This window comes from Manis pentadactyla, chromosome 13 (assembly GCF_030020395.1).
Source record: "Manis pentadactyla isolate mManPen7 chromosome 13, mManPen7.hap1, whole genome shotgun sequence".
Lineage (NCBI taxonomy): Eukaryota > Metazoa > Chordata > Mammalia > Pholidota > Manidae > Manis > Manis pentadactyla.
Window position 1 is genome coordinate 15,592,211 of NC_080031.1, and position 14,480 is coordinate 15,606,690.

The following is a 14,480-nucleotide window of genomic DNA, read 5'->3' on the forward strand; positions in this document are numbered from 1 at the left end:
CACTGAAGTTCCCTGGAGCCACGTAGGATGTCAGCTTGACTCATAGTCCAGGTTGAAGTTTTAGGTTTCTTGGGATTCTGTGCTATGAACTCAGAAGACCTGACTTTTACAACTGTCTGTATATTCATATTCAATAAGTACTTGATAATTTGAAATAAGCAAGGAACAGTTACTAGATTTTATGGAGAATGTCTGAGATGTTTGTATCATGTAAATGCTTTTTATAACAAATTTAGGTTTTGAAAGATGCCTTTGGAATTCCATAAGAACCTGAAACATATAGTCAGTGGTTACAAAACTACTTTGAATAGTGGATTGACTTTTGGTTAATAAAACATAGACTCAAATAGGGTAATATGTTAATACAAAATAAGGGATGCAAAAAAAAACTCTGTGATTTTTGCATGTGGCTTATAAAAGAGCTGTGAAGGCAATTCCAAAAGAGAACTTTCAGAAATGTATTAAATTATAGAAGCATTACTGTTATAACAATAACTTCTACTTACTGAGCATTTGTTCTGAGTCATTAAGAACTTGATATTCAAAATCTCATTTAATCCTAAAAGCAACCTAGTGAAGAAGGATTTTATTATAGCTCCATTTTGGAGGTATGGAGACTAAAGGTTAGCATGGTTAACCCAGATTTGAACTCAGATTTGTCAGACTCCACGGTGCATGCACCCCTATGGCAGTACATTGAAGGACAAAAGCTAAATGGAATTGTTCAGCTTGGTATGGTTTAGAGCACTTTATGCACTGTTCACTGCTTAGCTCCAGGGAACAGTACTCACTCCCTGGTCTCAGCATATTTGGACAGTTTTTATGACAAGTTTCTAGCAGATGGCCCAAATGAGAGTCCTTATTAGTTAGGATCCAAAGTGATATCTCACTTGCCTGTTATCATGGTATTGCCTTTCTTTTGTATTTGGAGTGAACTGTATTCTGTTTTAATTTCTTAGTTATTAATTTAATTTAATGGGACAGACAATATATTGAGAATGTCTCAGGTGGAAGGTGTTATGTTATGCCTTTGGTGGAAGGGATGAGGATTGGGAATGGGGTAGGTATGGAGTGCCATGGTGGAGGGGGAATTTGAGGGAGAATGCAAAAATGAGTATGTGGCCTTGATCTCAATTTATAAACTATAAGAAGATTGAGCTACAAGTATGGTGATGGTGAAGGTTCCCAAGTTTCCAATGCTTTGGGATCATAGGGGTGGGGACATTTATTCTGCTTGGGAAAGCTGGAGACGCCTTCATGGAGGACATCATATTTGAGCTCAGTCTTGAAGAATGAGCAGGCCCATGACAAACGGAGAAGGAAGGAACAATAGCAGGAAATACAGGAGATGAAGGTGGTTTAACAGCTAAGGTGAGAGTGGGGCATTTGTACATGTGCTAGGGTAGGTAGGAGTGGAGGTAAGGATTGGGGCAGGAGAGGTAAAGAGACTTGAATATACTTTTAAAGAGTTAAGACTTAATATGGGCAATGGGTAGTCACTGAAGATCTTTGAACAGGGGAGTAGCATCCTTTGAGCTTTTTATTTTCCTTTTGCATATACAGTTATGGGGCATATTATGTGGCATGAGATTGCACTTTTATTTTCCTTTTTCAGAAGAGCCCTCTCAAGGAAAAGGACCTTACTGTGGTTTTGTGCTGCCATCCAGGTTTAGTTTGAGTTTTATTTGTCATTTCCCTGCTCTTTCCTTTGATGTTTTTAGCAAGGGAAGAGTTAGACCATTGGTTCTTCTTGTTGACACCTGAATCAGGCATTTGATTCATGACTATTCTTTTTGGTGAATTAGATGGGTTCAGGGAGTAACTTGTCATCACTATCCATGGGTTGAAAGCTCAAGAAATTTACAATTAAACAGTTGGAGAATGCAGTATATAGACTGACAAAGAGGTAGGTCCTGCTTCAAAGCACAGGACAGCACATCACAGATTGAGAGAGGTCTGAAAATAGAAGGCGCTTCTCTTGGGATTCATACCACAGGCTTTGGCAGGCAGCCCACCCTTATCACCATTAATTGTCAGAGTTTGGAATTGGGCACCACACCCTGGTGTTAAGCTGTTAACCTCTAGCATCAAGGCCACAGCTGCTGGGAAGAATTCCTCGTTCAAGCTGTGGCCTCATCAGAGTTCTTCATCTGGACATGCCACAAAGGGTAAATGTTCCTAAATCCAGGCCCATGATGCTGGGATTCTATATATACTTGGGCACCTTGCTCTCCTTTCACTCCAGGCACACACACACAGAGCAGAACCTTCCAGTAGTGGATCATGGCACCACACTGCAGACAGTGTGTGTGTGTGTGTGTGTGTGTGTGTGAATACTCAATGCAAAGGGGGAGAACCCCCTTCCAGACCTTTTCTCTTCTATTTCCTGAAAGAATAACACCTGAAATAATGTGGATAGTTTGAGGAAATTAAGGACTTCTTTAAAACTTGGCTTTTTACAGCAAGTCTGCTCCAGCTCTAGGGCAGGTTAGGGTTCTCAGACCTGGGAGCTGTTCCGACTTTGCGCAGGGTTCCTTGCTCCTTGCTGTGGAATTACACCCAAGCCATCAGCAGAGGGCTCTCTCAGCCTTAGAAGCTGGTGGTGACGCTCGTAAGGCCAAGCAATGTAAATGAGAGAAGAAATGAAGATGTGACTGAGTTTAAAATCCAGTGCCCCAATGTGCTCATGAAGAGAAGGAACCCTGACAATCCTGAAAATAGACCCCTTCAGCAAGAAGGTATTTGCTAGCGTTTACATTAAAAGACACTGTTTAAATTCCTGGATCAAGGTCAGCATAATGTTTATGCCCAGAGTAACACATAGCTAACTTATCCTTCAGAGAACCTAAGAAGCAGACCAACTCCCTGACCAATGGTTTAATTATTTCTGAACTAGTGGCTCGAAGGTTCCTAAATATTGCATCACAGCACCATCAATCAGCATTGGTCCTAGGGCTGGACCAGAGCTGTGAAGATGCCAAGTCCCTATGTGGCATTTGCCCAGATTCATGCTGGCTAAACAGAGTGCTGGACTGATAAAGCACAATGTCAAGGTACCTAATGGCCACTATTTGGCAGGGTGGTTGGGACTGGCCAACTGCTCTCCCTGAAAGTTGAGACGACTGCACGGTGAAAATGGATCCAAGAAAAGGAGTGTGGGCACTGCCAGAACAACATCTATCTGAAGTTCCCGTCTCAGGAGTGTTCTGCTTTCCCACTGTAAAGACACAGCAGTCTAGGATCCAACAGGAGTAAGAGAATCAGCTGTCTTTCATGGAGTTTGCCTGACAACCTCTGTCCAGGTTTTACTAACTCTTTTTCCTCAGCTCTAGGAAATGATCATGTTCCTTTATCTTAACCTCGTCTGAGATGAGTTACAGTGAATGATGCCACTGCTTGTCTGACATCAGGTATGTTTCTCTGAGGAAATTACAGGTGTCTTGGTCCTTTTATTTGGGGGTGATGGGGACATACCTGGTTAGTGTGTGAGGTTTTCCGACCTTCTTAAATTCCAGGGAAGAGATGGCACCATATTATGAAGAAAATCAACCTTCCACCTGTCTCCTATAAAAACATATCAAACATAGCGACAAGAACAAATAGCCACTGGGAAAATTATAGCACGGGGTGTGGAGTGGACTGGGGTTTGTGAGGTCAGAGTTAACCAGCCTGCTCTGGAGAAGCTTCTAAAAAGAAGCATGTGTCTTCTTTGTGGTAGAAACGCTAATGTATATGAGAAGAAACTTTGGGGACGCCAGGCTACTGTGGTGGGAAGCTCAACAGTTTCTGTTTGTACTGGCTTCTTTCATTCAGATGTTTCTCATCAACCACATTCAGATTGATTCCATTTGCAAAGCTCTCCTGGCAGTCTTGGTGGATGAGGCTTGGTGGCAAAATCTCTGGCATTTTCTGATCCTGCCCAGGCCCTGCTCTTGTGTAGTTTCTTGGCGCATGGGCCCCTAAGCAGAAATTGGCTAAGCAGACTCTGCTGCTGAGTGAAACCAAATGTAAAACAGATCATTGGAACACAGAACGAAGAGATGTTTCTGAGTGTGGGGGGCGGGAATGCATTGGAGAACAGTGAGGCGTCAGGAAAGGCGGGGTGGGGGGCTCCTCAAAATCAGATTGAGTCATGCTCTGGTAAGTGTTTGTCATTGTCCCATCTTCCCAGATCAAAGGTTGCATCCCCTTCTCTCTTCAGTCCCTAACGGGTGCAACATGAAATATTTGGGCTCTGCCTGGGACCATCCCCTCATTTTCTGGCCCTCGTGAAAGTCTGTGACCCACGACGCCCTGACACTGCTTGTTTTTTCTCATAACCCTTCAGCTGAGCCTCGCAGCCTCTTATCAGCTTCTTCTTGGCAGTCACCTCCCGGCCCCACCACCTCGCACATGGGACCCGTCTTTTACTCCTCCGCTTGAGGCTGGCTTTCCTTGTCCCGGCAGGGAGAATGCTTCTCCTTCCTCCCTTATTTGCCACCTCAGGGAGGGGACATCCAGTCAGAGGAGTTTTGAAGCCCTGTCTTCCCGCTGCTGTCTACAGTCCTTGGCTGCCTTTCCCGGGGACTGATGGCCTGTGTTCTGGCACTCTTGTCCCTCACGTTGCTGTCTGGAGTTGATTTCCTCATGTGTGGGTCATGGAGTCTGAACTTAGGGTGGAGACCTAAATGTTAGGGAGTGGAGAGCTCACTGACTTCTGATCCAAGACATTTATCTGTTCCACTAGAGATGATGTACACACATGCACATGCATGCACACACATACACACACACAGACACACATACATACATGTGTGCACACATTGTGGTTTCATGGCCACACAGTTCCAAATTATGAAGTCACAAAGGGGCATATAGAGAAAGTCTTCCCACATTCCTGTCCCCATCTTCTTAGCCCCCCTTGCAGAGGCAGCCAGTGTTTACAGTGTCTCACATATCCCTCTGCATGTGTCCTATACATACATTAGCAAATAAATGCATACACATGCACATACATTTTCCCACAATTGGTAGCATACTATAGATTTTGTTCAATACCTTGTTTTTTTCACTTTTTAAAATGGCTGTGTAGTATTTCTTTGAATGAATTTCCTTAATTAATTGAATTTAGTTCCATGTGGTAGTTTCCAACCTTTTGCTCCTATAAAAAAAACCAGGTTGTTATTTTGGTCCTCAAATCCTGTGTTTATTTCCCAAGGGCTCGGCACTCAGAGAGGCAAGGAGTGTGGGCCACACTCCACGTATCTGCCCATCCCAGCACTGGATGTTAAGTCCCAGCCCACTGAGTCAACCACATCCAGGTTGGCTCTTTTGTTCCCACTAATTCTCCTTAACTTGCCATCATGCAAAGAATTTATGCTATGAATTCCAGTGTTTACTAAAATAGGTAATATAAAATTACCTTTTATTTCTTCTCTTCTGCCAACATCCTCCTCAAACCCAGGGATGTGGTTGTAACCAAAATACTTTTCTAACAAGTGATGCCTCCAGTCCCCTAAGACTCACAGTGCTGGATTCCCTGCATTTCTGTAGCATGTTACAATTGGCAAAGCACCTTCCCAGAACATTCTTTCATTTGCTTCTTACACAAAGTTTCTGCGGTTGGCAGGATATTTTCTACATGAAGAAACTGAGGTTCAGAGGGACTATGTGTTCTTGCTTAAGGTCACCTGCTTGATAAATGATAAAGACAAAACTTGAAGCCCGATCATCTGACTATCAATCAGTCCCCTGTTTCTCTAAAATACATGCTAACCCTTCTGCCATGTATGTGTTAGAGTCAGTTTTTAGTTTGGAATATGGTGGGAGGCTGAAGTTCTAGCAAATTCTTCCCCAAACCTCATTTCCATCAATAGATTGAGGGTATTCATAAAAAAGGGATTATGGACCAATTTATCCACATGATCCACTGATATCGTTCATAACATGATGAAGCAATGCCAGTTGTCCAGGGGGCAGAGGAAAGTAGGCCGGAGATGTGCTAGGGCTGGAAGGCTTTAACCTCGAAGCACATGTCTAATGTGGAAGTTAGGAGACAGGCTTGCAATGTGGGGACTAGGAAGAGAGGAAAAGAACACACACATAGGGAGAGTCCTCCAGGTGGTGTGCTCACCCATCAGTCACTCACAGAACTCGGGGGGACAGCATGTGTGGATATGACAGGCTGTGCTTGGGGTTAGTCAGGACGTGATGCTGGTGGGGGGTGCTGGTGTGCATGGTGGGACTATGTCTGCTCTGCCCAGCAGGTACAGGGAGTTCCCAGGGGGGAAGGGGCTGTGTAACTGGTGACAGACACAGTGCTTGTCTCAACCTTTTCCCTCCAGGAGGAAGGGACTCGGGTCAAGCTCGTGTGCGTGGCTTGTTTTCCCCTCAGAGGTGTTTTCTCCCTGGCACCTCCTCACTGCTAGGAGCACAGGTTACTGGCAGTCTTACTGCGTCTGTTCACTAGGCAACCTCAGATGTACGGCTCTGCTGCCGCCATCTGTGCCGTCAGGGATCTGCGAGCAAGGTCGGAGGCCACCCCAGAGAGGAGAGCAGCCCTACGGGGCGAGGATACCAAAGGAGCCAGGAGACCTGAATGTAGTCTGGGAGGACAAAGGGGAGCTCTCCAGGGGACACTGTGGAGAGACACTGAACAGGGAGGTGGGGCAGGGTTCCCATGGGCTCAGATGCTGTGCTGAGGATCTCAGGAGTTACCCTAACAGGCAGGGGGGTTATGTACAGACTTTGCGGAAAGGAGTCACAAGTTTAGATATGCATTTCGGAAATGCTGCTCTGTGACAAGTTCACTACTTTGTTCCTGAGCACTGAGAGCATATGCATGGATTGAATGTTTGTGCCCCACTCCCACTCCCCACCCCTGCCAAGTCCTAATGTTGAAGCCCTACCCTGTAGCTGTGATGGTATTTGGGGAGGGGCCTTTAGGAGGAAGCAGGTTTAGCTGACGTCATGAGGGTGGGGCCCTCAAGATGAGATTAGTATCCACGTAAGAAGGGACTCCAGAGGGCCTGTGCTTTCCCACCTACACCCCTGCCCCCACAAGCATGCGTCAAAGAAAGGTGGCCATCGGCAAGCCAAAAAGTGGGTTCTCACCCGGAATCGACCATGCTGGCACCCTGGTCTCAGACTTCTCATCTCCAGAGCTGTGAGAGACAAATCTCGGTTGTCTAGGCCATCCAGTCCATGGTGCTTTGTCGTGGCACCGGAGCCACTGGAGGTATCATAGCCCTGTGGCCAGCACTGGCAGTGAGCAGAGTCCTTGCCCTTGTGGAGGCTGCAGTCCAGTGGGGCGGAGGGGGAGCGTGAAATGAGCCGTCCATCCAGGAGATATATTGTTACCAATGTGAAAGAGAGTAACAGGGCTTCCTCTAGACTGGGGAAGACGGGGCAGGGGAGGCCTCCTGAGGGCAGGAACTTCATCCTGGGACCTCAAAGATGAGTGGAGGGGAGCCAGGTGAGCAGGGCAGAGAGAGCCCCGGGCTTGGGGAGGGCACGTGGGAAGCCCTTTCTCATAGGGGCTTGGTGAGGAAGTGATGCAAATGTCCCCAGAGGGGGAGAATGGCAAAAAAATAAGAAAGAGATGTGTCAGGGGACAGTTCACTTAGGAACTTGTAGGTTTTGTTAAGAGGTTTAATTCATTTATATTCTTAGTGTACTGGGGAGCCACTGAAAGATTTAAGTGGAGAAGTGAAATGATCTGATTTTTATGTTAAAGATACCTCTGAGTAACGGGAGGACAGATTGGAGGGATGTCAGCAGAACGGGGTGGCTGTTCTGAGGGCTGTGTAGTCACTATGGGGTGAGGCGACTCTGAGGAGTGGGGGGAAGAGAGAAGAGTTGCCTTTGAGGGCCAGTGGGTAGGATGGTTGGGGTGAAGGGGCCACAGAAGGTAGGGCATAGGCACACAGTGGGAAGAAGAGGGTGACTTGAGGACACTGAGTCTAGGGGAAAGTTGGGGACATAGGGGCCTGTGGTTCAGCAGACAGATGCCTGTGCAGAAAGGAGTGCTCACAGCAGGCCAGCTGCTGCTGTCCTTAGGACCTACTGCACGGCTGGCCCTTGGCTGGTGTCTGGGAACTTGGCTCTCAGAGTGATCCCAGTCAACAGTTAACTGACAAGGCTGTTTCCCTGTGGCTAGACTGTTTGTGCAGACAATACGATTTATGCTGAACACCTACTTTCCTTCTGGGAGCCTGGAATTTTGGTACATGCTAGGCAGAGGTTGCTTCCATGACCAGCCTCCAGTTAAAACCATGAGCACTGAGTCTCAAATGTGCTTCCCTGGGCAGAACCATCACACACATGTCCCTGGGGAAAGAGTGATCTCTAGGTGGCCCCTCACGGGAGGGAGAGCACCAGGGAGCCTCCTGTGAGTTCCTCCCGACTCCACCTGCGTCTTTGCTGTGTATCCTTACTAAATGTCTGTGATAGATATCTGCCGTGAGTATAGCTACATGCTGAGTCCGGTCCTGTGAGTTCTTCTAGTGAATATGAATGATGGGGTGGTCTTGGGGACCCCTGACATAGCCTCAGCATTTGGGAGTGACTTAGGGGTGATAGGGAGGGCAGAAACTGCAAAGGAGAGCCAGAACTCAGGCAGTAGGAGAGAAGAATGTCTGCTGGATTTAGCATAAGGTCACTGATAACCTTGCAAGACCATCCCTGTGGGTGATGTGGAGAGAGCTGGCCTGTTAGGGGGCAAGGAGGGAGCAATCCTCTCAAGTGTGACTGCGGAAGGAGCAGAGAGCAACATGGGGAAATGGGAACATATTATTTTTAAGGTGGAAAAACACTTGATCACTTGTTTTCTCATTTATGAAGTGCCTTCTGTATGACAGACTCTAGCCTAGACATGAATGATTCAAGAGGCGTAGGATGTGGTTCAGGTCTCACGGAGTGCGTGGTCCACCAGTGAGGACAGGAAGGACTAGCAGTGTGCTGCCGTTTCTAAAGCGATGTGCACAGCACCAGGGGGTGTTTTACTCAACCCAAGGACTTCTTTGAGGACATGACCTTGAATCTAGGACTTGACGGTTAAGTAGGAGCTTGTTGAAATGGGAGAACTTCACTGGGAGAAGGAAAGGGGAAAAGGATATTTTAGGAAGAGGGGAGAAAACACCTGGCTGTCTGGAGGAGAAAAGGGTGCATATTTTGGAGAAGCAGCAGGAGCTAAGTGAGCAAGCGGGGGAGGGGAGATTTAGCTGCAAAATGGCAGCAGCACGATGACGCAGCTGATGCTTCAGATGCTGATGGGAAGGAGCCCGCAGGGAAGGAGAAGCTGAATGTGCAGGACAGGAAGGGCTTGTCCATGGGCTGAGGATCTTGAGAGGTGGAAGGCTGTGGTATCTAGAAGGGATTAGTTCTAATGGCAGGATAATACGTATCACGTAACAGAAACAGGGAAAGGAGACTGATATTAAAAGGCTGGATGTAGCTACAAATCAGACCTTAAGACTGGTGGTGAGAAATTGAGCATTCTTGTAGGATGACTTTCATTTTCTTATAGGGCAGGTGTTTTTTTTCACCCTATCTCACTTTCTGAGATGGAGCTCATTTGGAGGCTAGGGAAACAGGTAGGGTCTTTGGTAATAGAAGCCAAAACGGAGAAGGGAGGGACATTGTTTTAGCATCACAAAACACCAGGGATAGGGCAGCAGCTAGCCAGTTAGCATAGTGGAAAATCTATTGTCTTAAGATACGTTGTTCTTCGTCTTGTCCCTGTGAAGTGAGGGCTTTTCCCTCTTCCCTTCGTCCACCCTTGAGATCCAAAGACTGGGCTCCGTCTAGCAATGAAACAGACAGAACTGAATGACCGACAAATCCTAGCAGGGGCCAAGCTCAAGAAAGAGTATTGCCCTGGCTAGGTGGTTAGAGGACAGAGGGATCAACAAGGATGGTGGGTGGGGAAGCTGAGCCACGTAAGTCCTGGATGTCTAGATGAAATGTGCCCTTCAGAGGAGCAGAGAGATTAATTTAAGAAGGCAGAGAAATTATCTCCTGTATTTTTACCCTCCTATAGGCTTGTTAGAAAGTGGGATATCTCTCTGAATCCACAATAAGGTAGAGTCATAATGTTCCTCTACATTCATGTCGGTACCTTGACCTGTTAAGCAGGGAGACTGTCCTCTCTCTCCCTCCTATTCTGGGAGATGCAGGGCTGGGTATGACTTAGTAGTAGGAGGTGTGGCCATCTGCTCATGGTAAGGGGAAATGTGACAGGCTCATCGGCTTGACGCTGGAGAAAGTATAGTGTAATTTAGAGAGAAGTAGCAGCCGAGCTGACTGGGAAGCCTGCTTGGGCTGCTGGTCAGAGTTTCCACTGAAGACCATGCTTTACAGTGGCACCCATATGCTCAGTGGCATAACTGCCCTCAGTGGTGCGGAGCCTGATGTCAGCATAATGGTAACAAGCACGAGGTAGAGAGTTGAGTGGGTCTGGAGTGGGCTCTGCTTGTTGAGACCATAGAAGGTCAATCAATGGGTAGGAGAGATGGGGATGTTGACAAGGAAGGTGGGTGTGGAACATGGAATCTAAGCAGCACAAAGATGAAGTGTGATGGGGGAATGAAGACAGGGGAATGTTTTTATAGGGGGTAGTCAAGGATCTGGGGGTCCCTAGAATACCTTTAGTGGGAGCTAGCAAGAGATCAGAAAGTTTCAGAAGGTGTGGCTAGAGTAGAGTATTTAAATGTATGACTTCAGAAGTGAACTTCTGAGTAATAACCAAGTTCAGGATGTGGCTTTGGGAGAGTCAGAATAACCCTTGTCACCAGGACCTTCTCTTTGATTCAGTGTTCACTGGCTTTCTCTCTCCTTTCAGCATCAAATGGACTTCCCATCTCAGCTACCCTTTTCCCACTTTCTGGTCCAGCAAGAGGAATGCACAGCACCTTTTCTTACTTCCGGAGAAACTTATTCCACATGTGTCTGATTCATTTACATTTACAGAAACTCAAAATCTCCAGTGTCCAGAAACCCTTTCAACAATTTTTCTTCTTCTCTTTCTTAGAAACAGGAAGTTGTCTTTGGCTGAGGACAGACTCTTCCAGTGCCCCTGGGACTTACAAGATGTTAGGAATGAGGAGCGGTGAGGACTGGGGCCGGCTTCTTTACTCTCTCCTTTCCTGGGGCAGATGCACATCTGCCAGGGACCGGCTGGGCAGCCCATGGGGATGGAAGACTAGCCAGAACTTTCCTGTCTCTCACTGCTGAGCCCAGGGCCTGAGGGAAAGCATGTCCTAGAAGAGCCAGGTGGCCTGAAGGCTCCTCTCTCTCTCCCTGCACTAGCGCCACAGTTCAGAGTATTCTTGGATGCTGGGTCTCATCTTTCTCTTCCCAGCTCTTGAGCCATGTCTGTGAGGAGCCCCTTTGTCAGTTCTTGGGTGGTGTGGGCTAGTTGGCACCCCGTTTTAAGCAAGGGAGGCCCACAATCTACTAAGTGGAATATAAGAGAGACCCTCCACCTGCAGAAGAATGAACCAAGCTATAACCATTCTGATAAGGCTGGCCCAGTTGCTGGGAAGTGTTAACTGGGAAAGCAGACAGGTGCTTGGGAGGGGCTCACGTGGTGCTGGCAAGGCAGGGAGAGCACGGGGGTCACAGCCGGCCACTCTGCTTGCTCCATCAGTGCCCCAACTTTCAGTTCCCCTGTAGTGTGTTATTTTGTATTGTTTAGAATTTGTTCACACGTAAGCTCGATATGACCACAATCGGTCACTTGAGTGATTATCTAGATTGAACCAGCAAAAGCGGTTTGCTTATATGGCAGACTTCTCTCTCCCATTCTGCCTGCAGCTTTCTTGAAGCCGCAAGCTCAGGCAGAGCAGCCCAGGGAAGCGGGCAGGGCCAGACGTTGTCCTTCAGCGAAGGCCACTCGCTCATCCAGACACACTGAGCTTCAGCCAGGGAACACCAGCACACTCTTGTTTACGTCTCTCAAGCACAGGGGTGCCAATGTGCAGCTTCCTTTCTCGGCCTCCCATCACTCATGGCAGTGCTGGCTCGGGGCCGTGGGGTGGCTGACTGTCTGGTGGGCGGTGGGATTAGGGGTGGGGAATGCTGCAGGGATGATCTTCCCTCTACTCAGGGAATCCCCTCTCACTCTATGAAGAGCAGAGCTGGGGTGAAGGAGGTCAGGGGTCAGGCCCAGGAACTTAACCGTGCCTACAGTTCTACCTTCTCTGTCTTCCTCGTGTTCACTGCGCCTCATGGTTTTGTTTGTGTTTTTGTTTTTGGCTACATATTCAGTAATTACACCTCAACTCACCTTAGAGGTGAATGGAAGTGATAAGGCTGTGGCAGCTGAAAGCTGGAAATCCATGGCTAATATTACCTCTGATTCTCTTTGGTAAATTGAACATTTCTGTTTACTCTTAATGACCAACCATTCCTAATTTCCAAACAGCAGAGGGGCTGGTGCTGCTCCCGGGAAGCTCGGTGATCTGGGGCGGAGCATGTGGGGCAGAGATCACTGTGGGCTCACATGCTGCCCTTCCAATGACCAGGGGCGGTCAGGCCCTGGGTCTGGGCTTGTGTGGAAGGCTGGCACGTGGCAGTGCTGCCTCACCGCTTTTCAAGAATGCAGTGGTGGCAAAGCCTTTCTCTTTACTTGCCCTGGACCACAAGTAGAAAATATCAAGACAAAGCAAAAGCCAACATACTCGTAATAACTTTCCTATAGTTCTTGTCATTTATTTTGATTGTGGGGGGAGGCACGGAAAAAATGAAGAAGGCTTCAGGGGAAAGCAAGAAGAACTACATGTTTGGAGGCCTGGAAGGAGGAACAATCCTCATGAAGACAGACCATATGGTTAAAAAGCCAAAGCACAACGGACCTAGAACCCAGTGGATATCACCAGAGAGCAAGATGTGGAACTAGTGTGAAGACGGTCTCATCACTCCTGGAAAATATTCCTGGGAGAAAGGGTGGTTTGCTACTGTGGGTCAGGGAACAGTGATGTTGCATTTTTTAAAAAATGAATTCATAAAACCCTCTGGTCATCTATAAGGGAATAAAGGGCAGAGAATAAACCCCAGATAAGGACTCACTTATCTTAAGAATGAAAAGTTGGAAATGAACTCTGATGCTAAAGTGCCCCCTTTGAAATTGTTCTGGCAGATGCTTGGAGGATCCAAGTGAATGACCAAGTTACCTGCTGAGTCAGGGCCTTAGGGGATTCCATGGAGGTACCAGGGCCAGTTTCCATTAACATGAGCTAGAAAATGCAAAGTCTTGGCAGAGGAAATGCAGTCTTCCCTTCCTTGGGCTAAAAGGGTGGTCATGGTTGGCTGGGGGAAATAATGATGTGGTCTGTCTCTGCAGATCTGTTTTCTGAGTCCCTGAGCTGCAGCTGCTGAATTTCCAGACACAAACAAGTATGTATTCTGTGAGCCTCGCTGAGCCCACACAGCAAGCTTGAGCCAAGCTGGATTCCATTCTGCTTTGTGCATCAGCAGCTCAGCTGCCAGTTGAACTCCAGGGCAAACACTGTGCCTGCTAACAATGCAGGCAGCAGGCATGAGACAGCTGGACTGGCATGGGCAGTTAATGGGGCACACACTTGGCCTTGATTATTCTGGGGAGAGTGAGAAGGGGAAGGAGATGAAGAGTTGCAGAAACATACGTCAGCCTCAACAAAACTGGTGCGCAGCAAGAAAAGTCTGGTTTTACTTGTCGTCGTCGACATGCCTTTGTGTGTCCTGTTTAGGTTTAGGTACGCCTGACCTCCCACTTGCTGAAGTGCCAGCAGACAGGAAAGAGTTGTCAACTCTCTGTCGATGGCCGCCATGCAGAGCTGTGCAGCACGCACAGGTGACCGGCTGAGGACAGGGCAGGGGCTGAAACCACATTTGCCTTGACTGGTGCCCCAAGGGCCTGAGTCGTTCCAGAGGGCATCTGTACCTCATCCATACAAGGGTTCCAGAGAGCATCCTCTCTGCCCTTGTCAGCATTTATTTGAAGGGGTCTTGAGAGGAAAGAGAAAGGGAAGAACAAAGGTGATGAAAAAGAGAAGATGCAAATTGAGATATATTCCTTCTTTTCACTGGAATGTCATTTCCTGATGTCACTTGTTTCATCTCATCCACTTATGACCAAGAACTAAGGTCCCTCTACACCAGACCACATGGAAGACTGAGCCAGAGACTTCCTCTGGGCCAGGAAGGGGTGGGGAGTCATGGAGCAGAAGGGGATCTTGGGGGCTCTCAGGTGGGTTGCAGGTGGCTGAGGGGAATGCCATTCTGGGTACGGGGCTGATGGTGACAACTGGGCATGAAGTTTGGTGTGGAGAGAGGATCTGAGGTCACTGGGATGGCATTGCTTAGATACGGGTTCAGCATGTCTTGGGACCTCAGGGAGCCTTGTATCTCCAGCTGGTCGGTATGTAAAAGTGAGGGTGGGGAGGTATGTGGAGTGTAACGGGATAGTCTTTCTCAGGAATAACAAGTTCAGAGGCATCACACAACCACTGTAACCTCCGAGC